Source organism: Mirounga angustirostris, unplaced genomic scaffold (assembly GCF_029215605.1).
Source record: "Mirounga angustirostris isolate CCGP_5_RB_7025 unplaced genomic scaffold, mMirAng1.0.hap1 SCAF_8, whole genome shotgun sequence".
Classification (NCBI taxonomy): domain Eukaryota; kingdom Metazoa; phylum Chordata; class Mammalia; order Carnivora; family Phocidae; genus Mirounga; species Mirounga angustirostris.
The window spans coordinates 73,738,784-73,764,751 of record NW_026991716.1 but is presented as its reverse complement, the minus strand read 5'-3'; the positions used below and the strand labels follow the sequence as shown (position 1 = coordinate 73,764,751).

Genomic DNA, 25,968 nt, shown 5'->3' with positions numbered 1-25,968 from the left:
GTTACCAAATCTGGCCTCTTATACTTCCCCAAATACCTACCACATTCATCCCTTTTCTCCATTCTCACTGTCAATTCTATTAGTTTTCTCCTGTCCAATCAGGTTGGTTTCTTTTTCCAATCCTGTCTTACCCCAGTGTGTGAAACTGTGTCTGGTTGTAGATAGCAACACTATCTATCTAGATGGAGTTAATCTAGCTTTGTCCCTTCATGTTCCGAGATATTCAGTGCTCAATAAATATTTGTCAAAGGAGGTGGGGAACTCTGAATATAAATTCTGGATATAAAATCTAGTAAGTTAGCTTATTAGATTACTTCCAAACACCCTGTGCTACTTGACAATATACCCCCAGATTATGTTGGCAGAGTCAAGCTTGAGCTCCAAGTAAGAGCTTGGTACTGTGACATAGCTGATACTCCTGGGTCATTCAACTAATCTAACCTAAAAGAATGGAACAGAGATAGTTATAGATTATATTAGTCATCTATTGCTGAGTAACAAACTTACCATAAATTTAGCAGTTTAAAATAACATACATTTGTTACACTACAATTTTTGCAGGTCAGGAATCTGGCCATGGTTTACCTGAGTTCTCTGTTTTAGGGTCTCTCATGGAGCTGCTATCAAGATGTTGACCAATGTTCTTTCCAACTGGGATTTCCAGAAAACCATGGCTGAGGAAAAAGATAGCAAAAAAAAAGAATTCAGTGGTGGCAAGCACCCCGAAGAGCTCATGAGAGCTTCCCAATCTGCTAATTAGGAATATCAGAATTAGACTCAAAACAGAAAACATCCAGCTGTCTGGGAGATGGTCACTAAGGATCTGAAAATATTTACTGTTTTGAACATATGAACAGATATTAATTCAACAAACATCAATTAAACATTTACTGTCTGCAATGCACCATATCATGCATTGGAGCAAATTAAGATGAATAAGCCATATATAGTTCATGCTCTCAGAGAATTCACACTGTAGCAGAAGAGAGGAAGAAACCTATTCACAAATCACTATAACAACATAGAATGCAATAAAAGTTATAACAGATGGATCCAAAAATAAAGTGCTTGGGTGCATAGAAGAAGGGAAAGTTATGAAATACTGGAATTTAAGCAGGTAATCATTCCCGAGGAGTGAACTATGGAATGATCAGAAGGAATGAGAAAGAACGAAAAATAAATGTGAAAGCAAGCCAGCCAAGGACAGCTTTCATAACCTCTGAGCCTTTCAGGCCTTCCTATAAAAATACCAAATATTGAAGAGGGCTGTAAAAATACCAAATGTTTTTGAAGAGGACATAGAGCAACCAGGATTCTTATACATTACTTATGGAAGGAAAAATTCATAAAAAGTTAAACATATACCAACGTTATGATCCAGCAGTTCTATTCCTAGGTGTTTATCCAAGGAAAAGGAAATCACATGTTCACAAAAAAATTTGTACAAGATGCTTCATGGCAGTGTTATGCATAATAGCCAAAATTCAGAAATAACAGGAGAATGGATAAACACAACAGAATTTTCTAGGGAGATGGAAATATTTGTATCTTTGTGTAATTGCCAAAATTACAGTGAACTTACACTTAAGATCTGAGCAATTTTGGAGTGCCTGGGTGGCACTCAGTCAGTTAAAATAACATACATTTGTTACACTACAATTTTTGCAGGTCTGGAATCTGGCCATGGTTTACCTGAGTTCTCTGTTTCAGGGTCTCTCATAGAGCTGCTATCAAGATGTTGACCAATGTTCTTTCCCACTGAGATTTCCAGAAAACCATGTCAGTTAAATGTCTGACTCTTGATTTCGGCTCAGGTCATTATCTCAGGGTATTGAGATTAAGCCCCGCGTCAGGATCTTCGCTGGGCATGGGGCTGCTTGGGATTCTCTCTCCCTCCTTCACCCTCTGCCCCTCCCCACACCTCTCTCGCTCGCTCTCTCTCTCTCTCTCCCTCCTCCCTCTCTAAAAAAAAAAAAAAAAATCTGAGCACTTCATTGCATGTAAGTTATATCTTTTATCTGTCAGTTTTGAGTCAGGAGAAAGGAACCACACAATAATTTGAACAGGGAAAGCTTAATATAAAGACTTATTAACTATAACAAGAGACTACCTACTAATGGGTAAAGAGAACTCTAAAGAGTAAATAAATAGAAGACAAAGGCAGGAACCATTAGCTCTAGGGCTAAGGCACAACACCTAAGGATGAAAGAAATACAGAAGAGACCCTCAGAGCTGAGATCCAACTTTGTTGGAGAGGGTACAACAGTAGCCCCTGAATGGTGCTCACTCAGTGCCATGTTGGTTAAAGTCACTGGAGGAAGACTTCACCAGGAGGTGCTGTACCTCAGGACTCACTGCAAATCCTCCTGCAGAGGTGGTGAGCTGAGAAGCTACCCTCTTAAGAACTGGGCAAGGCTGCCCACAGAGAAGTTCCATGCTACACAGCTCACTGGAAAACTGCCCACAGGGATGGCCCAATGGGAAGCTATCTTTTGGGATGCTGAGGAATTCTGGTCATGGGGAGGTAAGCCCTGGCCCACTGCCCTGTTGTTCCCAGCTGTAGAGGAATTTAAGAAGAGCACACTAAGAACCAGAAGAAAAGCCCATTCCTCCCCCATATCCTTCCAGCACCCTCCAGCAACAAAACTTAATATTGTGCAAGCTGGAAAGGGAAAAATGCTCCATATCACGAGCAGAGCAATGAAGGGTAGATTTAAAACTTGAGGCACCAAATAGATAACTGACACATACTTCCATTTTAAAAGTAAGATATACGAGAAATCTAAAATGGTCAAACTCAGAAAAGCAGAATGTTGAACGGTGGTTGCCAGGGGGTGGAGGAAGGGGGAGACAGGGAGATATCAGTCAAGGGGCACAAAGTTTCAGTTATACAAGATAAAACAGACCAGAGGTCTGCTGCACAGCATAGTGCCTATAGTTAACCATACTATATTTCATCCTTAAAAATTTGCTAAGAGAACGCCGAAAGAGGATGGTAAGAAACTTTTGGAGGTGATAGATGTATTTTTGACATGGATTGTGATGATTTGTAGATGTATGCTTACCTCCAAACTCATCAGATTGATATGATAAATATATACAGCAATTTGTATGTCAATCATACCTCAATAAAGTAGTTTTAAAAAAGGAGGAGGAGGAGAAAGAGAGAGAAGGACTGTGGAATTTAGGGGCTTATGGGGGATGGCAGACTTAACTAGAACAGATGTAACCAACTAAATTTGAACTATAAATAACAGCCAGTAGACATTAAGCATTTGTCCAGGTTGTACTAGGCACTGTGTTATCTTACTTAACACTCATAGTATGTACAGAAGTTACTATTGTTCTCATTTTAGCGAAGAAACTGGGACTCAAATGGAATAATTAAGTCACCTTTAAGGTCACATATCCAGATAGGGATGGACACAAACTTTGAACCCCCAACTCTGACTCCAAAGTCTCATGTTTTATCTCATTGATGATGCATCATCATGTCAATGCCAAACTGGAAAGTCAGGTTCTGGTCCCCAGTAATTACATTTATACTTCTCCTACCTAAGTCTCTACCACTGTATACAAGAAGCTAAGGACCAGTTTCAGGTGGTGCTGCATTTTGATCATCTTAGTGAAGAACTGAAAAGAGCGGTTTTCCCATTCACCCAAGAATAACATCTGTTATGAATTGAATTAGTTGCCCCTATGGACAATAAAAGAAAATAAGCTGATTTTAAAAAGGGGGAAAATCTACTTTAAGACAGTTTTTCAGATAAGCACATATTGTCTTTATTCCAAGGAAAAGAACTAGAAATTCTGCCTAGTAGTTCCTGGCTGATATAATTTTGATATTTGATATACTTCTAGACATACAAGTCATTCCACATCCTCCTAATAAGACAAAGAATAGTGAATTACATCAATGGTGTGACAATTTTCCCTGTTATAAAGTTAATGCATATTAATAAGGGTCATTCTGATTAGAGTTACCATTATCATTACATTATATCATTCAATTCCCAATCTGGGAGCCAGAAAATTATAATGTATGTGTCATTATATTACACAATCACCAAGTTACCCGGGAGTACACAGTGGACAACCAAAAAAATGTAATATCATACCCTCTACTCAATTATTGTGCCATAACTGAATAATAATGCTGGTTCACTTTTTCCCTGGATGATTACATCCAATTTCTAGGTTTTATATATCACCTCAATGCTAGTAATTTCCAAATTCATATCCTTAGTATTGAACTCTCTCTTGAGATCCAGATTCTTGTCTTACTGACTACCTGGATGTCAAATATGATTCTCAAATTTAATAATTTCAAAAGGGAACTGTTGATCTCTTTCTCTTCAGCCTTTTAGGGTGAGCCCACCTAGTTGCCCAAGCCAAAAACCTAGCAGTTATTCTTTTTGTCTGATTTTTTTGAGATATAATTGACATATACCATTGTACAAGTTTAAGGCACATAATGTGTTCATTTGGTACATTTAAATATTGCAATATGATTCCACCATAGTGCTAACACCTCTATCACATAACATGATTATCATTTCTTTTTTGTAGTAGGAGGTATTAAGATCTAGTCCCTAGGAGTCATTCTTGATTCTTTTCTTCCCCTCATCATCTACATTCAATTCATCAACTAGTCACACTGGACCTAGGTCCAAAATGTATTGAATTCTTCCACTTCTTTCCAACTATACTGCTGCCTTTCTAGTCCGAGTTACCATCATTTCTCACCTAGACTGCTGCAATAGAACTGCTCGGCTGGCTTATACCCTGACTCTTCAAAATTCATTCTCAATAGAGCACTCTGCTTAAAACTATCCAAAAGACATTTAGAATAAAACCACACTCCTTAACTTAGCTTATTAATCCTAACTAGAACTGCTTCCCTGTGTCCGTTGGGGTTCAGTCAGAAAAGAGATCCACTGTAAGTGACACAGATAAGATTTATCATAGGAGAGAACTCAGAAATGGACCCTAAACTCTGTGGTCAACTCATCTTCGACAAAGCAGAAAAGAATATCCAATGGAAAAAAGACAGTCTCTTCAACAAATGGTGTTGGAAAAATTGGACAGCCACATGCAGAAGAATGAAACTGGACCATTTCCTTACACCATACACAAAAATAAACTCAAAATGGATGAAAGACCTAATGGTGAGATAGGAATCCATCAAAATCCTAGAGGAGAACACAGGGAGCAACCTCTGTGACCTCAGCCGAAGCAACTTTTTGCTAGATATATCTCCAAAAGTAAGGGAAACAAAAGCAAAAATGAACTATTGGGACTTCATCAAGATAAAAAGATTTGCACGGCAAAGGATACAGTCGACAAAACCAAAAGGCAACCGACAGAATGGGAGAAGATATTTGCAAATGACATATCAGATAAAGGGCTAGTATCCAAAATCTATAAAGGACTTATCAAACTCAACACCCAAAAAACAAATAATCCAGTCAAGAAATGGGCAGAAGACATGAACAGACATTTCTCCAAAGAAGACACAAATGGCCAACAGACACATGAAATAGTGCTCAACATCCCTTGACATCAAGGAACTACAAAACAAAACCACAATGAGAGACCACCTCACACCAGTCAGAATGGCTAAAGTTAACAACACAGGAAAAAATAGGTGTTGGCGAGGATGCAGAAAAAGGGGAACACTCTTACACTGTTGGTGGGAATGCAAGCTGGTGCAGCCACTCTGGAAAACAGTATGGAGGTTCCTCAAAAAGTTGAAAATAGAGCTACCCTACAACCCAGCAATTGTACTATTAGGTATTTGCCCAAAGTATACAAACATAGTAATCCGAAGGGACACCTGCACACCAATGGTTATAGCAGCAACGTCCACAATAGCCAAACTATGGAAAGAACCCAGATGTCCATCGACAGATGAATAGATAAAGAAGATGTGGTGTATATATATACAATGAAATATTATTCAGCCATCAAAAACAATGAAATCTTGCCATTTGCAATGATGTGGACAGAACTAGAGGGTATTATGCTAAGTGAAATAAGTCAATCAGAGAAAGACAATTACCTTATGATGTCACTCATATGTGGAATTTAAGAAACAGAACAGAGGATCATAGGGGAAGAGAGGGAAAAATAAAACAAGATGAAACCAGAGAGGCAGACAAACCATAAGAGACTCTTAATTATAAGAAACAAACTGAGGGTTGCTGGAGGGGAAGAGTGTGGGGGGATGGGGTAACTGGGTGATGGGCATTAAGGAGGGCACATGATGTAATGAGCACTGGGTGTTCTATGCAGTTGATGAATCTCTGAACTCTACCTCTGAAATTAATAATACACTAATGTTAATTAGTTGAATTTAAATAAAATTTTTAAAAGAGAAAAAAAGAATTATCATAGGGGTTTGGCACAGAAATTGTGAGAGCTAGTAAGAGTCTAGTAATATAGTGACTATATCTGAAGCTGGGCCTGAAAGGAAGGATGAATGTGAAGTAAGGGAGAATAGTAAGAGCTGTGAGAATGAGCTGGAACCCATTAAAATGAAATGGAACTTGTGTCTGCCTTTCACTACATCCAGGCCTCAATTTCAATGATGTGAGTGACCTGCAGAAAAAGCTTGCACTCTTCAATTTGTATTTGCACACATACCTGCCTACACATAGGAGGAGCAGAAGAAGGAGATCCAGCAACAGTTGGAGTATTTGCTATTCTGTGCCATCACTGTAAGCCAGCAGATCAGAGACAAATGCAAGAGCTACAGCAGAACATGATGCTACATGGACTTTCTGAACACAGATGTGGCCACTGCTTTATGTACACTTTCCAAAGCTCATACAGATTTCTCTTGTGGCCACCCCTATTCAAAACCATATAAGGTAGGGAACGCTTGGAAACATAGTTCCAGCTTAGGTGCATTAACACAGTATAAAACCACCACTAGCCACCTCTTGTCAACCTGGCCCAAACATACCTCTTTTAACTACAGCTATAGTTAGTGACAATAGAAAAATTATGTTCCTGCCTAATATAATGCAACTATCCTTTGTCAGAGTGAAAACATATTAATCCTCTCAGGAGTGCAAAATTCTTCTATCTATTTTTTAGGTGATATTCATTCTTCTTTTGGCTGAGTCACCCTCTCCTTTCATATCCTGTAACTTAAACACTGAGCTGTAAGAAGTGGTTTGCTGGTAAATGTTTAGTAGCCAATGAAACATAGTGTTTGCCATTCTCCATTGTATAAATACTCCCACTGCGCCCAACTTCATACCACTAGTGTGATATCACTGAACACAGTGGGGAAGAGATACGCAGTAGTGTGTCAATAAGTGGTATTTCCACTATATGCATACAGCATACATAAACCACCTCAGGAGTACAGATAATAATCAAAGTAATAAAAAATGATTAGAAAGTAATGAGTTTTGAGTATTTGTTACCATTGTTTTAATATAATTTATTTAATTGTAATTTTATATAATTTAATTTTGTATTGACTTAACTAAGGCCCAGTAGAGAATAGCTATCTACAGAAGATGGCATTAAGATGTACTGGGGAAGCACCTGATGGAAATAATCAGTCCCTTGCAAGGCAAATACCTCAGGAGAGGGAAAGGGGGTCTGATATTCTCAGGTAAGAGAAATAGAGCTGCTTCTACTGCCAGAAGAAACTCATAATTTAGAGGTTAAAGATTCCTAGCTTCATCAGAATTTGCCCATATATCTTTATCTCAATTTTCAGGGTCCCATTCCTTCCCAATCAAAGGCCTTTTATGATACAAAGGACCTTGAAAGATGGGGAACTCAATTTATCTTATTATTCAGTGACATACAAGCTTAAGCTTTGGGATTTTCTGTTTGTTTATTTGTTTGTTTGTTTGTTTTTAGAAATCTCAGTCCTGCATAATAGTTATAGAAGCTTTCTGGAAATTTAAAGCCCTGAGCTCCTCATTTTCTTTCTACCTCTACTCCAGTGCATATATAAACCACCACCTAATCCCCCTGCATTTCTTATGTTCATTTAAATGTTCCATAGCAGCAACTACTTGGTCCCCTAAAAACTTGCCTTCTATAGGCATTTCATTACAGGTGTCTACAAGTGGTAATTTTAGCAACTGTTTTACCTCTGCAGGCTATGAACTACCAGTGTCCCCTCTGCCCCTGGAAACAGGGTTATTATGCCTTCTAAATCTAATCAGATCAGAGAACCAACTCTGAGAACACAGAACCAGTTCACAGAACACAGAACCAATTCAGAAAACCCTTCCTTAAGGTGTCATTCCTCTGGAAACATCTCCAGCACCAAATGCTGTGTCAGTTACGGTTTGATCAAAATTTATTATAGGAGTTTGACCTTAAGCAATTGTAGAAGGTAGTTAAACAGTCTATATAAGGCTTGTGCTTCTGTATCTGGTGCCCAGCTGAAGTTAGCAAGGCAGGGATAATCTGGAAGTGATGGAGTACAAGCACTAATAGGAACCTGAAAGAACAAGCTGGATACCACAAGTATGCACTTGGAGCCCACCACGTCTGTTACTGCCTCCAGGCCTCCAACTTGGATAATATGGGAAAAGCTCCAGGAGAAGCTAGTGTCGTTCACCACACACACACACACACACACACACACACACACACACACACACACATGCACAGAGTCTAGGATTCAGAGAAGCTTAGGGAAGGCTCTGGCAGAAGCCAGAGGAGCCATAAGCACTTCTGTTGCCTGCCCCATGATACCAAGGTGAGTCAACAGATCAGCAACAAGTATGCGGAAAATGCAACAGTGCTTGATGGTACAACCTTCTGGATATAAATATAGCTACAGCTTTTCAAATGTCACAGAAATGTTACTTGTGGCCAACCCTAATCTAAAACCATACAGGGAAGAGAATTCTGGGAAATGTCATTCCAGCTTAGCTCATTGACAAGTACTAAGTCACCACATTGCCCCACCTCTCTGACATTGCACTCCACTCCAATACACCAACATCTTTCTGCTCTTAGAATACATAACAATTCATTTCCACCTCAGGGCCTTTGTATTTGGTGCGCCTTCTATCTCCTTCTATCTGGTGCTCCTAGTATCTGGAGAAAGAGAAGTGCTCTTTCTCCAGATACTACCTAGTTTCTCATTATTCCTTTCTCCACACATCTTCCCCTATATAAAGTATTTCTTCTTCCTGGTTGCTCTCTATAGTGACCATTTTTAGTTGCTTGGAAAGCACCAATGCACTCCTCTCCCCTTACTAATAGTGGTTATTTTCCAGAACCTACCCTCTTCCATGCAGTACCTCTCTCCCAGCTGTAGGAATGTGCTCTAACTGCTTTAAATTAATCAAAAGGCTTTATTCCTAGCCTCAGTCATTGATACAGAGATGAGCAAGAGACTTAAACTAATAAATCTCAGTACCTTTTACTAGAATACTATGATGAAAGTCCTGCTGAATACAAACAAGGACACATGGAACCCTGACTCCTACTGGCAGACATCCTCCAACCCTGAGGGCACCCCATCCTAAAATGAAGCCACCTCTGGGGACTACAGAACAGAAGTCAGAGAATTAGGTCAGTATTGACACTGTTAATCTCCTGGACCAACCAAGCCCAAAACCTTCCATACCCACGTATTTTCCCATTACATGAACTAATAAATTCCCATGTTGTTTAAGCCACTTCGCATTTGTTTTTGTTTGTTTTTTTAATTGAGTTACAACTGACATATAACATTTTTTTAACAAAAATCATAAATGATGCAATCCTAGCATACTGTTTTATTGCCTTTAAAGACATATTGTCTTCAAAGACATTGCTATCTGTAATTATCTTGTTTATTTTTTTACTTTTTGTCTTTTAACTTCACCAGATTATGAACTCAATGCAAGTAGAGATTTTGAGTATTTTATTACAAACTCCTAATACAATGCCCAGCACATATAAGAACTCAAAAATACTTAAGGAATTAATGAGTAAAATAGGTTTAGATAGAATAGAGTCTTCTCTTTCTACAAAATGTAAAATGCAGAACAGGTACTAATGCTGACATCAAACAATGGCATCTTTTAATTCAGTGGGGTCACCAATCCCAAATTTGCCTTTCTTTTGTTCTGCCTTGATCATTTCATTTAAAGCGAAGCTCTCCATGAAATAGTTTTGAGTATAACACAAATGCTAAATGACTGGCATGTCTGGCATTTTAAAGCATCACATGGGTGTTCAATTAAAAATTTACAGCTGATGATTGGGATTACTATGTAATAAAATAGCTAACCTTTTAATGTTTCCCAATTCCCGAAGCAGGAGGTGCTGATTTTCCACGTAAGCATCCTAGAAACACAGCCATTGTTTTTCCATGAAAGGGTCTTTAAAGACTCTCTAAGAATTTCATCAGCTGATTTTAAAAGTGCCAGTTCTGAAAAGGAAAGCAATAGCTAATCCTTAAGAAGATAAAGAAATAAATCTGCTCACCCACCCTCAGGATTTATTTTCTAATTTTCCTTCTGCTTTTCATCACTTGGTTTTTACACAGCTTAGAAAAGTGCACAGTACAAAGGCATGGTTTCCAAAACACACGCTTTCTCCTGCAATCTTTAATGTGCCGGAAGACATGGCAACTCGAAGTGGAAACTCCAGAAACCTGGCAGTACCCCACTGGTTCTCTCTGCTGCTGGACCTTTGTGAGGACAGTGTTGCCAATCTTGGTCTTTCACTACTGTTTGTGGAGCCCTAAAGCGCCTGAGATTGTTATGGAGCCCCCTAAGCAGTGTGCAAGATTCAATAAACATTATCAAAGCTAATCATGGGGCGCCTGGGTGGCTCAGTCGTTAAGCGTCTGCCTTCGGCTCCCAGGGTCCTGATATCGAGCCCCACATCAGGCTCCCTGCTCCGCGGGAAGCCTGCTTCTCCCTCTGCCACTCCCCCTGCTTGTGTTCCCTCTCTTGCTGTGTCTCTCTCTGTCAAATAAAAAAATTAAAAAATTAAAAAATAAATGCTAATCACACTAGCTAGCCCAAGAAGAATGCAGATTTTTAGGGAGCTGCATTTCAACAAATTTCCTCTTTCAACCATACGCTCACATGGTTTCCTCCTGAAGCCATCTCTTTAAGGTGGCAAGAGTCTGTTCCCAAAATCTTCGATATAACAAGGAGAGGATACAATAGAAATGGAGGCTACTTGAAACGATCAATCCCCCTGATTCCAGACAAGGCCACATTAAACCATTCTACACCGAAGCATTCAATACTAGACCTCTAAGGAAGGTCTGGCTTTAATTAATCTTATCTCCCTCCCTAATCAGAAAACTTCTTAGATCACTTACAATTCTGTCTGGGAGGATGGTTTTTTAAATTAAATTAGATGAGGTGTATAAAAAGAGCTCAACTCAGTGCCTATACCTGGATATTCCTTTAAAGAGAGTAACACCCTGTCTTTCTTCTGCCATTGGCCATTTCCTCTCTTCTTGTACTCATAGAGAAGATGAGCTACAATTTGCATTTAAAAATCCTTTCCTCAGTAACTATTATGGACTGATGGCTTGTGCCTCCCCACCCCAAAATTCAAATGCCCAGTGCAACTATGTTTGGAGATGAGGCCTCTAATGAAGTAATTAGGGTTAAATAAGGTCAAAAGAGAGGGAACTGATATGACAAGATTAGTACCCTTCTAAGAAGACACAACAAAGAGCTTGCTGTCTCTCTTCCCCCACCATGCAAGGACATGGTGAGAAGGCACTTCTACAAGCCAGGAAGAGAGCCCTCACCAGAAATCAATCCTGTCATATCTTAGTCTAGGATTTCTAGCCTCCAGGACTGCAAAAAAATAAATTTCTGTTGTTGAAATTACCCAGCCTCTGGTATTTGGGTATGGTAGCCCAAGCAGACTAATACAGTAACCATTTCTTTATTTTCTTATTTAGGATTTGCAGCCCATTTGGGTGGAGATAATATATTTGGAAGTTTCTTTAAAAAAGAACAAATGTGAAAATGGAAGGTAGGTTTCATATTACTTGAAAATTATGAACCTGTTCGCTTTTAAAATTTGCTTCTTCTCCCTAATAAAGGACTGTATGCTAAGATACATACCTTTAAAATGTTTTTATTAGTAAATGGTGGTTGTAGTTTCTTTCAGGTGAGCCTTGATATCTCTTCCTGTATGACTTATACCTTCATCCTGGCACTACAGGAAATCATTTGTATAATCAAAAATTATCCTTCCAATAGAAACAACAGTATTCAGATCTACTGCTATCTCAGTAACTGAAGGACTTGAGATTGCCTGAATAAAGTCCTACAATGAAAGTTTGAGAGCCCAGAACACATATTTTACCAGCTTTAGACAAGTTTGAGACATACTAAATAGACTTGACAGGGATTACGTTATTCAACAGTTGTTCTGAAAACAGCCCATGATTTTTTGTCTCATAGATATTTTCAGAATTCAAGGTATCAGGTGTGAGGAACAAATCATATAACTCATGTGAAATAAACTGGAAATCACTCTGTAGTGAAGTTATTGATATTATGGAGCTATTCATTGCAACCGTAGGCCTCATCACCAATAGTAGGAGTAGCCTAGTAACTTACTAATAATAGCAATAATGATTAACCTTTTTCCAGTACTTGACATGGACTGAACACGTGTTAACTGCATCACAGGTATTGATGCATTTAGTCCCCCACCACAACCTTCTGTGTAAGTAATATGATTATCCCAATTTTAGACACAAAAAAACTAATGTGGAGAGAAAGTCATAGTGCTGGAAAATAAAGTAATATGCCATTTAAAAAAAAAAAAAAAAAGGAGCCTTGGGTGTAAGGAGAGGTCAGAGACCGGCTGTCGTGGAATTAGGCTGCAGCAGACATCACTGGCTCTTACGTCACGTCACCCCCCTGTGGGTTTGGACTCCACTCTACTGCCAGCACCCTGCCTCAAACCAGGGCTTCCCATCTTCCCACATTCTGCCCCAGGGCTTCTCCCAGGCTGCCAGAGGTCACAAGGTCCTCTCTAAGGCAGCTGAGAAGCTAACACTCTAGGGGCCAACCTTCAATCAATGGGGAATGGAACTAGTGGATAAATGCCTGGCCTCCATCTTAAGGCGGGCAATTCTCCTTCCCTGCCTTACTCTGCCTACTTTCTCATGCCTGCTTGCTGAATCACCTTCAGATAAACTACCTCTTCCCCAGGTTCTTATCTCAAGCTCTGCTTTTGGAGAACCTAAACTTCGATACATTTGGCCCTTCTAACTAAATAAATGGTGTGATAAACATATGGGTTTAACCTAGTCACATTTGTCAAAATTAAGCAACATGCTCATTATATAGTTCTGATTATTTTTATTGGTTTGCTTTTAAAATCTTAGGAACAAGCAGGAGATTTGGGGACAGAGAGATTGTGGGGCTATTTTTAGCACTTGCTGAAATGTTTCATACTAAAGAGAAAATTCTTTCACTCAACAAGACACTGATTAGATCTTTAGGTAACTGTTCCTATAGCAACACTCTACTCTGCAATATTCTATTAATTTTCAAGCCTACCTCCTCAACTAGAGACTAGAGTTCATTACACATAGCCATCCTTTCCAACTCTGCTATTCAATGAAATACTTCCCATTTTTCAGCTTGTTTCCACAATGTCCCTTATTTCTTTTCAATTCAATAGTAAATTTAATTAATTGAAAAAATTTCACTAAAGCTATTCTGTATATTGGTATAAGGTGTCTAACAATATAAGAATAATAACAATAACAGTAGCTGGGCGCCTGGGTGGCTCAGTTGGTTAAGCGACTGCCTTCGGCTCAGGTCATGATCCTGGAGTCCCGGGATCGAGTCCCGCATGGGGCTCCCCGCTCAGCGGGGAGTCTGCTTCTCCCTCTGACCCTCCCCCCCCCTCATGTGCTCTCTCTCTCTCAAATAAATAAAATCTTTAAAAAAAAAAAAAAACAATAACAGTAGCAATTCCTTATTAACCAAATATTCAAGACCAACAAATGTGCTCCAACCTACCCTTACTAGCATAAGGACTAAGAATGTGATGAGTCACAGGAGTGGAAGGCCAGGATGATCCTTTCATTCATTCAATTATTCAGTAAATATTTAATGAGTACCAACTATATTCCAGAGACTGTGTTTGGTGCTAGAGACACAACATTGAAAAAGACAGACATGATCCATACCCTTAAGAAGCTTACAGTCTAGAGGAGGCAGACAAAGAAATCATGAACAATAGACATGATGAGTGTTGTAGTAGGGAAAGCACAGAAAGCTATAGAAGGACAGGGCAGAGGGGACTGCCACAATCAGGACAGGAAATGCCCTTCAGAGGACTCAAAGCATAAGTGCAATTTAGCCATGGGAATGGGAGAAGGGTAAGGGATAGCATGCTAGACAGGGACAACCTTGTGGTAGAAGACAGAAGCAGTAGTCATGAAAGAACTTGGGTATGATTAAAGTGAAGAGTGTGAGGAAGAGTGGGGAGAGATAAAGTGTCAAATACTGGATTATAGAGAGTCTTGTAAGCCATTTGTATTAGTTAAGATAACCCAAATTTTAGTGGCCTAGGACAATAAAATTTAATTTTTTGCTTACTGAATAATCCCATGCAGGTGTTCCTGGTTGATGGGGGCATTCCTCACCATGTTTCAAAAGATCAAGCTTCCTCTATCCAAGTCCATCCCTGAGACTTAAGAGTATGGAGCAACAGGTCGGAGATCAGGGAGAGATTACAGAACCACATGAGAAGTTTCCTAAAAGCTGGGGCCGGAAGGGGAACACATTAGCCTCTTTCATATTTCAGAGCCATGCTTCACTACAAAGGGGCCAGGAAATGTAGTCCTTAAATAGACAGCCTCTTCTTATCAACAACTCTACACTAGGAAAGGGTATCATGAATTTTTAGTAGATAGCTATTTACTTTGCCACACCATGTTAGTGAGTTTGAATTTTTTTAGGAGGAATGAAAAGCCATAGTTTTGTTTTTGTTTTTGTTTTTGTTTTAAGATTTTATTTATTTGACAGAGAGAGAGACAGCAAGAGAGGGAACACAAGCAGGGGGAGTGGGAGAGGGAGAAGCAGGCCTCCGGCTGAGCAGGGAGCCAAATGCGGGGCTGGATCCCAGGACTCTGAGATCATGACCCAAGCCGAAGGCAGTCGCTTAACCGACTGAGCCACCCAGGCGCCCCGAAAAGCCATAGTTTTAAGTAGGATCATAGCATTATCAGATTTGTATGATTTTAAGATCACTCTGGATGTTGGGTGAAAATTTAACTACAGTCAGCTAAGAAGTTATTGAAGTAATCCAGGAAATAAATAATTGTGTCATAGACTAGGATGAAGCAATGGAGACAAAGATATTTATAATAGGCAGAATTTATGGAATTTGATGCCTGACTAGAATATGAGAAAGAAACTAAGAATGATTCACAAGTTTCCAACCTGAAACAATGAGTTCAAAATGGAGGATTAGCATCAAAAAAAATAAAATCTTGACATTTTCAATGACATGGATGGATCTAGAGGGTATTATGCTAAGCACAATAAGTCAATCAGAGAAAGACAAGTATTAGATGATCTCACTGATATGAGGAATTTGAGAAACAAGACAGAAGATCACAGGGGAAGGGAGGGGAAAATGAAACAAGACGAAACCGGAGAGGGAGACAAACCATAAGAGACTCTTAATCTCAGGAAACAAACTGAGGGTTGCTGGAGTGGAAGGGGGTAGGAGGGATGGGGTGGCTGGGTGATAGACATTGGGGAGATTATGTGCTAAGGTGAGCGCTGTGAATTGTGTAAGACTGACGAATCACAGACCTATATCCCTGAAACAAATAAGACATTATATGTTAATAAAAAAAAATAGAGAATGAGCAGCTTAGCAGGATAAGATGATGAATTTAGGAGTGGTTATGTTGAGTTTCAGGTGGCTTCGAGACTTGTAAAACGTTAATGTCCAGAAGGAAGTTAGATACATAGATGTTGAGCTAAAAGGAGAAATCTAGACCAAAGATGGAGATTATGGAGGTGAAAGCATATAGACACTAATTAAAGCTTTGAGAAGGGGTGGTATCCTCAGAGAAGTACATACATGGGACAACACAGAGCCCACAGAAAAATAAATATTTAGAGCACAAGAAAGCTTCTCACCTCCTAAGCCTCAGTGTCCTCACCTAGTAAATGGAGAAAATAATCATCTCTAGCTTATAAAGTATTCTAAGGGTTAAACTGGATGATAAATATTTAATTTAAATAGTCATGTAAATATCTAGCACATTGTCTAACACAGAGGAAGAAATAAGTAAATGTTCCCTGCTGGTATTAAGTTTGGTGATAAAAACAGAATATGGCATCATGAAAACTAAGGAAAGAATACATTTCAAGAAGATAGATGTTATTAACAATGTCCAGTATTGCCAAGAGTTACTTTACAGGTCTTTATGAGACCTGTAGGAACCTTAGGGAATCGGATTTCCTCTCCATTAATGCCCTCCTTTGGCCCTCTTTCAGGGCTGGATGCTCCTCACACTCACCTGAAGTGCGAATCACTCCAGTCTTGCTAGGCAAGTGTAGTACTATGCAACTGGGGGGACAGAAGTGTAAACAGCCTCAGAATATTCACTTGGCTGATTTGACTGCTCAGTTTGCAATGATTTCCCCTCCTCTTATAAATGCCTTCCTCACGACATGCAGTTGTAGAGACCCAAAATCCATTTTGAGTAATACATTCCTCCCTTAGCCTTATTGATTAGACCATGACTGGACAACTGACCCCAAGTGTGACCAATGCAGGTCGTATCCCCAACAACTTGAAATTGTAGAAAGAAAGAGGAACAGCTGCTCTTTCTAGAGGCAGAAGACTTGAACTGTAATATATATTTGGGTGCTCTCAGCAGCCATATTTTCATTTTTCATTTGGACCAGAGAAGCAGAGGAAGTCGGTCAGCAACAAGAGAGAAGGAGGCAGTCCAGCAGAGAGGAGCAGAGAAAGAAAGCTCTTGGGGTTTTTGATTTCGAGTTCCAGTTCTATCCTAAGGCTGGAGTGCAGCCCTGCTCTTGTGATCCATGAAGCACCTTTCTTACTTAAGATAGTTGAAAGAGTTTATTACTTCAACTAAATGAGTCTTAACCTATCTTGGGAAGCTCTAGGAAATAATTAAATCTACTGCAAAGAAAAGGATTCCCTCTGGAATTTGCCTTAATAAATCCTGGAGCTGATACCAGAGAGTATCCTAACCTACAGAATGGAAGTGCTGGAGACTGTTTTTCAAGACAAGGGGAATGCAGGCACCCAGAACTCTTTAGTTTGTCATGAATTGTGATATTACTGACTAGTAATTTGAGGCAAGGAGTTTAGATGAGGGTATCACAGAAAAGGTGAGAGAATATGGTCCCTTACTCTTCTTCAAATATTCTAAAGTATGCATCTCAAATATGGTTTTTCTGAGGTCATTTCTTCAGACTGACCTTGAAAACTGACCTTTTCTTCGAAAATCAGTTATTTTGTGATTTTCAGAGAAACATTCATTAAACAAATGAAACCCAAGGGTTTCTTCTTAATCTCCTCTGCTGTGAATTTTCAAACCAAACATACATCACGAAGATAAAATCCTATTTACAAATATAGCTGAATGCAGGGCAATTCAAAAAAGGCAGTTGGAGCTCCCATTTCTGCCACTCACAAACAATGTTATTTTATGCAAAGAACTTAAACTTTCCAGAACTGGTTTCTTCATATTTAAAATGAAAAAAAGTTGAATTAGATGATTTTTAAGGCATCTTCCAGCAATAAAAATCACATTCTATCTAAATTCATTGGTCAAACACTAGTCTCAGACACAGTGTTCCTGGAGGAGCCAATAGGACAGAGTATTGACCTATGGAGTGTGTCTCATCACGAGAGCCACATGACTCTGTTCACACCACCCCAAGTCATCACCCAGCCTGCTTTGCAGCTACTTCGGTCTACACCTAAAACCATACTTTAGCAACTCTGCCTGCACCTGAAAACAGATGACTGATTAGTGTGAACTACCTAGGTCTAAAATCAAAACTGAAAATCTATTGGCTAAACAGTGATTTCCTAACTACGTTTTCTTAATAGAGCGTTGCGTACTGAGAAGTGAAAAGACTGTGTGGGTACAGAGGAAACACCATATTTCATCCATTTTAAGAGTCACAGTTTTTTCATATTTTAACAAATCTGAAGTGAGGATGTATTTTGAAATTGCTATTAGCCTGCCACAACTCCTGCACATCAGTGTTTGCAGAAAATGTATCAGTGGCTTAGGAGAGGATCCTGATGATAAGAGTAAAGCAATCTGTAAGAAATGCTGGGTCACCATTGTTGGCACAAAGGAAAAGTGTGGTAAATCAGAGACACTGAGAACCCAGGTGAAATATGACTCAAACAGTCCAACTTTTAATGTGAAGAAATTTAAGGAATAATTTAATCAACTTATTTTCTTCATATTTTTCTTTTTATAATTATACAGTGAGTGATTATGAGAAAAATCCATGCTAAATATGTCTAAAAGACCCTTGCAACAACCATAAGATAAAAATTCTAAGTAACAAAACAGTATACCATGGTTTAACTGGCAACATTTCTTTTCTTAGTGGCACATAAAATAATGAAGTATCTTGCAATTAACAGTGTCTTAGATTTGATAAATAAAAAGTAGTAATTAATCCATCATGAATTTACACTCACATCAAGGGCCCTAATACCTCAAGTTCATATTTTAAAACTTCATGGGAAGAGTTGAGAGTACAGAACAGAACCATTCCCAGCTACCTGGAAGTTGTGGCCACCTCACACAAGGAAGAAAGAGCCTTCCAAAGACCCTCCAGGCCCACCTTCTAATGCAGTGAATTCCAGTTATTGATAGGTCCTCCCATTTCACCAATCAGATGAATTACTCCCCATAAGAGGTGGGGCAACCCAGGAGGTGAAAAAAAAAAAAAAAAAGAAGGATAATACCTCCCCAAAATATTCCAAAAGGACAAAAGTAGAAGAAAGCCCTTTCATTTTATGCTATAAAGCAAACAATTTGATAGAGGGAAAAAAAGAATATCCACTACAAAGATCATACTCAATGTCAAAAAATAATTTCCTTAGAGTTCCTAAGTGAGGTGAATGGCAGTAAAATTCCTACTACTAGTCACATTTAACCAGGAAAAATATTGGACCAGAGCAAATGAAAACAAGAACATGGTCAGGCATTCATTGCCAAACTGCTATTTATGGGACAGATTATTTTTTTAAAAGATTTATTTATTTAAGAGAGAGAGAAAGCACAAGCGGTGAGAGGGGCAGAGGGAGAGGAAGAGAAATGCTCAAGCAGACTCCCCGCTGAGCATGGAGTCTGACACGGGGCTCCGTGTCATCTCAGGACCATGACATCATGACCTGAGCCGAAATAGTCAGACACTGAACCAAATGAGCCACCCAGGTGCCCCTTTATGGGGCAGATTATTAATTGCCAGATATTTATTGAGCAACTTCTGAGGATTCAGATATTCTGAAAGGCCACAGAATATAAAATTAAAGATATGTTCACTACATAAAAAGCATAATGATGTTAGGAATTAAGACAGGCATTTCATACTGAAACAAGTATAAATAGGGAAGCATAATTAAAGGGTTCAGTAGTGCAATAGTGATGCCAAACATGATAAAATTCTGCCCTTAATGGATAAGGTTAATAATTTAATAGCTATTTTATATCTCATTTTTATGTTAATATACATGGTTTAGGAATAATTTATGATATGACTCAATTTGTTGATTTTTAAAAGCCAGAATAGGGTACCACTGTACTGCACAGATCACCTTTTAACAACATCTAAAAGTTCATCTTTGCTTATCAAGTTAATTATGGTATAAAATTAAAATTCCCATTGCTAAAATGCATGTGCTATAATGACTTGATGTGATCTGTCAGAAAGTTCAGTAACTGTTCCACGCTAAAAATTCACAACGTGGGGCACCTGGGTGGCTCAATCGGTTCAGTGTCCGACTCTTTATTTCGGCTCAGGTCATACATGGTCCCAGGGTCCTGGGATCGAGGCCCACATCGGACTCCTTGCTCGAGAGGAAGCCTGCTTCTCCCTCTTCCACTCCCCATGCTTGTGTTCCCTCTTTCACTGTGTCTCTCTCTGTCAAATAAATAAATAAAATCTTTAAAAAATAAAAAAATAAAAATAAATTAAATAAATAAATAAATAAAAATTCACAAAGTAGTCAGATAACAAGTGGTTAACAGGTTGTTATTGAGTTGACTATTTCTAACATAAAAACACTGATAAGATTCATGAGTACCTAAGATACATAAATAAAATTTGAAGCATTATATCAGAAGTTGACAGCCAAAATGTTTAGGAACCCCTTAAATCTGATCACACCCTTAAATCTGATTTTCAGATCTATAATTATACTGAAATAGCTCTTGCTGAAGACAACAATGGCCTCTTTAGATTTTTTTATACATAAATTCCCTGCTGTTGACAATTCAGTCTTACTGAAACTCTTTCCTCCTCTGTTTTCTCCAAAACGTCTCCTGGTTCTTCTGTTATTTACAAGGACTTCGCAGCTTTATCATGGTGCAATTTCTACATTTACTGCACATGCTTTTCCTGAGCCACTTTATTTCATCCATGGTTTCCACACCCTCCCATATGCTGATGACTCATAAAGACCAACCACTTTCTCAAGTTCTCCATATCTCCAACTACTCACTGGATGTCCTACACACATGTTAACACATCCAAATCCTAACATCTTGCTGTCTACTCTGCCTCTCTCTCATCTGTATCCCACACAGGTTCTTATTCCTGTTCTGTTTCTTCTTTCCAACAAGCAAAACTAAAGGTGACCTTTATTTCTTCCATTTTAACCCCTAAAAATAAATGTTCCTATTCTCTCAATTCAGGAAAGGAAAAGATAGATTGTATTTTGGGCAAAGGAAGAGGTAATCATCAGAATCAGTTTTAAACATAACCCAATCAATGAAAGACAACTTCATTTGGGAAACCACACTTCCAGATGTTGAGGATCAGTGACAGCTTCTCACAGTCACCAATCGACCACAGACTTACCCCAGTAACTGTTTCCATGGCTAAAAGACAACCAATCCTAAAATTCCTGCAATGGAAGTTCAAAAATGCACAAAACCCATGCTTCTTAAAAGCAGTTTACTCAAGGAAACTGCAGTATAAGCATAGCAAACTCTTCTTTTTTTTTTTTTTAAAGATTTTATTTATTTATTTGACAGAGACACAGCGAGAGAGGGAACACAAGCAGGGGGAGTGGGAGAGGGAGAAGCAGGCTTCCCGCTGAGCAGGGAGCCTGATGTGGGGCTCGATCTCAGGACCCTGGGATCATGACCTGAGCTGAAGGCAGACGCTTAACGACTGAGCCACCCAGGCGCCCCATAGCAAACTCTTCTTTAACAAGCAGTAAATTCACCTTTTTATTTTAGATATTAAGTGGATTCTGCCTTTGAACCCCACATCAGTTTCCTCCTGATTACTCCTTATTGTTGCAACTCCTGATCACCTCTCCTAATTGTCATTCAGTCTACCCACCACCCAATCCCCCTCCCAGTATTTATCTTATTTAAATGCGGACTATTAATACGATTTCTCTGCTTAAAATCATTCAGTGTTCTCTTATTGTCTACATAAAACCCTCACCTCTCAACGTATTTTTGAATGCCCTTTACAGTTTCAGACGACCTCTCTCTCTGAAATGCCTTCTCCAATTATGTAAGTTATTTTCAACCTTCAAGATCCATTCATTTGTCCCTCTTCTATGGATTTTTTCCAGCTCCCTAGACAAACTATTTGCCCCTTTGTCTAGGTTCCCATTCCTCAACATTTCTATCTTTATAAAAGCACCTATTACACTAGTTTGAATTTGTTTATAAAATTGTCTCTCGCGCCTTCTCTATTTCTTCAGTGTCTGGCCTATGGTAGGATCTCAATAAATGAATGATCAAGCTGGGACTAGAAAATTGATTTTTATAAGTGTATCCTCTTCATTTTTCCTCTTTCATAAGAAAAGAAAATCTTTGGAATTATGTAACTATTCAAAGAAGACTATTTGAGAATATTTAAATTAAATTCATTAATTCTTTTCTGAATCTTAGAATTTTAACTATAACTTTGGAGAGTGGAATGGTGGAAGTCTTCCATTTGGGGCAAAAAATTATTTTATTGATAATATAACATGTATTCTTAATGAAAATATTTAGTTCATTCAAAAGTCTGAGTCAGCCAAAATGCAGGTCTAGAAGCTATTTTGAATCATAAAAACGCTACATTTAAAGTTATTTTGTCTCAGTCTTTAATTTGAGAATTTGTGTGTTTTGGGGTTGTTTTTTTTTTTATTTTAGAGAGAGCACGCACGCATGCACATGCACAAGGGGGGAGGGGAAAGGCAAAGCAAGAGAGAGAAAGAGAGTCTAAACAGGCTCCACGCCAAGTGCAGAGCCCAATGTGGGGCTCAATCTCAGGACACTGAGATCACGACCTGAGCCTAAATCAAGAGTCAGACACTGACTGTGCCACCCAGGTGCCCCGAGAATGTTTTTTAATACATTCCTAAAGCAGACTGTTATGCAACACCTGAAATTTCCAAGTATATGTGCTTAGTGTTATCTTCATTTTTCTTTAAATAAGTCAGATTCTTCACAAGATTTTATTTTCCCAAGCAACCTTAAAACTTCAATCTAGCCACCTGATTGTCAATTCTAATTATAAAACTTTGTTGAAGATTTGGAATGAGCACTGCTGAAGAAACAATTTAGAGCTGTTTCTTCATAAAGATAAAGGATGACATTGTCATCATGGACCTGCCAGCCTAGAGAAGCTCAGCTCAGTTGCTGGGACAGAGATCCTGTTGTGCAAGCATGCAAATGGGGTTAGATAGCTCCAAAACAAAGTTCTAAACAATCAAGGAGAGAGCCATCAAGTTACAAGTTTTGTACTTTCCCCATAAGTCAGAGAAAAATAACATAAAAGAGAAATGAGGGCAATTCAGTGTTCAGGGCAGTATTCAAAGACCACTGCTGGTACATCAGTTAATACACCGAAATTAAAAGCAAAACACAGACAACAAAGAAACCATAAATAATAAGCCAAAATTACCATAGTTTAAATTAAACAATATTGTATTAAGAAAGTAACAATCGGGGGCACCTGGGTGGCTCAGTTGGTTAAGCGTCTGCCTTCAGCTCGGGTCATGATCCCGGGGTCCTGGGATCGAGTCCCCACATCGGGCTCCCTGCTCAGTGGAGAGTCTGCTTCTCCCTCTCCTCTCCCCCTGCTCGTGCTCTCTTTTTCTCTCTCTCAAATAAATAAAGTCTTAAAAAAAAAGAAAGAAAAGAAAGTAACAATCACGGAGGACAAGAGAAAAGAGGGAGGTGGAAGATAGAAAGGGAAGTTTGTCTTTCATTAGTATTGGTTTTCATTTTTAATAACAAAAGTTGAGATCTTCCAACATGTAAATGTTGCCCCCAACGGCACGAAGCGAAGTTCTACGTTCTAAACAAGTATTTCAGTAGAGACGCTTCAGTATAGGCAGACTATGTTTTCAAAAATGGCCACAGCAGTACTTCCAGTCCCACATGCCCTCTCAGACCTTGCCACTCTCCTAAATCTGGGCAGGACTTTGTTACAGCCTCAATGACTGAGATGAGAAAAAAGTGATGCAGCTTTACTCCTGAGGCCTGGCTAACATACTGTGAGGAAGCCCTCAACTAGTCCACACAGAGGGGCCCCGAGGAAAGAAGCAGAGGCCCCAAGCTGACAGCCAGCATTAGATAAGAAACTTTAAGGATTGAACAAGATCACGTTAATTATCTATTGCTGCATAGCACACTAAGCCAAAACAAACTATGCCGGCTTCAAACTACAAATATTTACTGTTACATACAGCTTCCATGGGTCAGGAAACCAGGGGTGACTTAACTAAGTGACCCTAGTTCAAGGTCTCATGAGATTGCAGTCAGGATACCTGCTGAGGTTGTCATCTTGAGGCTTTACCGGGGCTGGCTGAAGGATCTGTTTCCAAGGTGGCTCATTCACATATCTGGCATGCTAATATCAGCTGTTGGCAAGGGGCTTTTTAGTTCGTTACTGTGAGTATCTCTCCACAGGCTAGTTGAGTATCCTCCCAACATGACAGTTGGCAAATGATTCTGGAGGGAGCAACGTGGAAGCTACAGAACCTTTTATGGCCTTATCTCTGAAATCATACTTCATCATTTTCATAGTATCCTTTTGGGTACACAGGTCTGCCTAGTCAGTGTGGGAAAGAGCTGCACAAGAGCATGAATACTAAGACTCAAGAATCATTGGGGGCCATTATGGAGGCTGATTATGACAGAGGTTTAACATCCAAATAATAAAAATCCCTGAAAAAAGAGAAGGGAGGGAGTAAATCATGAAAGGAAGAATACAAGAAAAGTTGCCAAAAGTGAAAACTAAGTTTACAGATTGAAATGACCCACCAACTACCCAACACACTGGATAAAAATGGGACCATATCAAAAAAAAAAAAAAAAAGAAAGAAAGAAAGAAAGAAAGAAAGGAAGGAAGGAAGGAAGGAAGGAAGGAAGGAAGGAAGGAAGGAAGGAAGGAAAAGAAAGAAAGAAAAAGAAATCATGAAATTTCAGGACACTAGGAACAAAAACAAGCCTCCAGGGACTGGGGAAGAAAAGACCACCTACAAAGGATCAGGAAACAATGGCTTCATACGATCAACAGCTAGAAGTTCGAAGCCAGAAGGAAATGCCTTCAAAATTCTCAAGGGAAATTATTTCCAACCTAGAATTCTATATCTAATCAAACTGGCACTTAAATGTACAGTAGAATAGACATTCAAAGCTTCAAAAATGTATCTCCCCAGTGCCTTTTCTCGGAAAACTAACTAGAAGAAGGACTCCACTGAGCAGGAAAGAGCACTCCAAGAGATAAAGTAAGTAGTAAATAGCAAATTTTTTTTTTTAAAGACAACAGGATTCCCCAGGATACTGGCAAAGGAGGATATCCTTATACCAGAAAACTTATACCAGACATAGAGGGAGGAAGTGATTGAGGGTGGGCGGTGAGGGGGGAGAAGAGAGCTAAAGCTTCATTTTCCATTTTGAGAAATCAATAGGTAACATCTAAAAACTGAAAAATCATGGGTGCATGTATATGATACAAGCATGTCATTTGGAGATGTGGAGGTAAAGACTAAAATAGTAATCAGCTAAAAGAGATCAAAGTTTGACAGCCTCTGGGGAGAGGGAACAATGGTGGGGATGAGTTTGCGGTTATTTACAAAACAAATGTGGGTGAACTACTCAACTCAACTCAACATATGTAACTTAAGTAATTTTTTTAAAAAGAGAGAATGATATTAAAAAGAGATGTCCCCTCCCCTTTTCCAACTCTAGACACTGTTGCTCTGGACACCAGGTCTTGAACCACTGCTGCTGTTCCCAGGAAGAATGAAAGTCAACACACTGAAGGTAAAAAAGCAGAATTCTGGGAACACTTAAATTCTGGATGACATCAATGAACCACTGAACTAATCAGTCCTGAAGACAATCAGCACTGTCTTTGGACTTCCTGCTTTGTGACATAATGCATTTTCTTATTTTTTAAAAATGGTGTAGGGGGGTGGGAGGATGGGTTAGCCTGGTGATGGGTATTAAAGAGGGCACGTTCTGCATGGAGCACTGGGTGTTATACGCAAACAATGAATCATGGAACACTGCATCAAAAACTAATGATGTACTGTATGGTGATTAACATAACAGTAAAATTTTTTTTAAATGGTGGAAATTTGGGGCACCTGGGTGGCTCAGTTGGTTAAGCAACAGATGTCCTGGGATCGAGCCCTCCATCGGGCTCCTTGGCTCAGCGGGGAGCCTGCTTCTCCCTCTCCCTCAACCTGCTATTCTTCCTGCTTGTGCTCTCTCTCTCTGTCAAA

At 39.2% G+C, this 25,968-nt stretch overlaps 1 pseudogene; it reads right to left on the bottom strand.

Moving 5' to 3' along the window:
- LOC123837028 (small ribosomal subunit protein eS6-like) overlaps window positions 1-25,968 on the bottom strand; it is a 117,820-nt pseudogene that overhangs the window by 8,504 nt on the left and 83,348 nt on the right.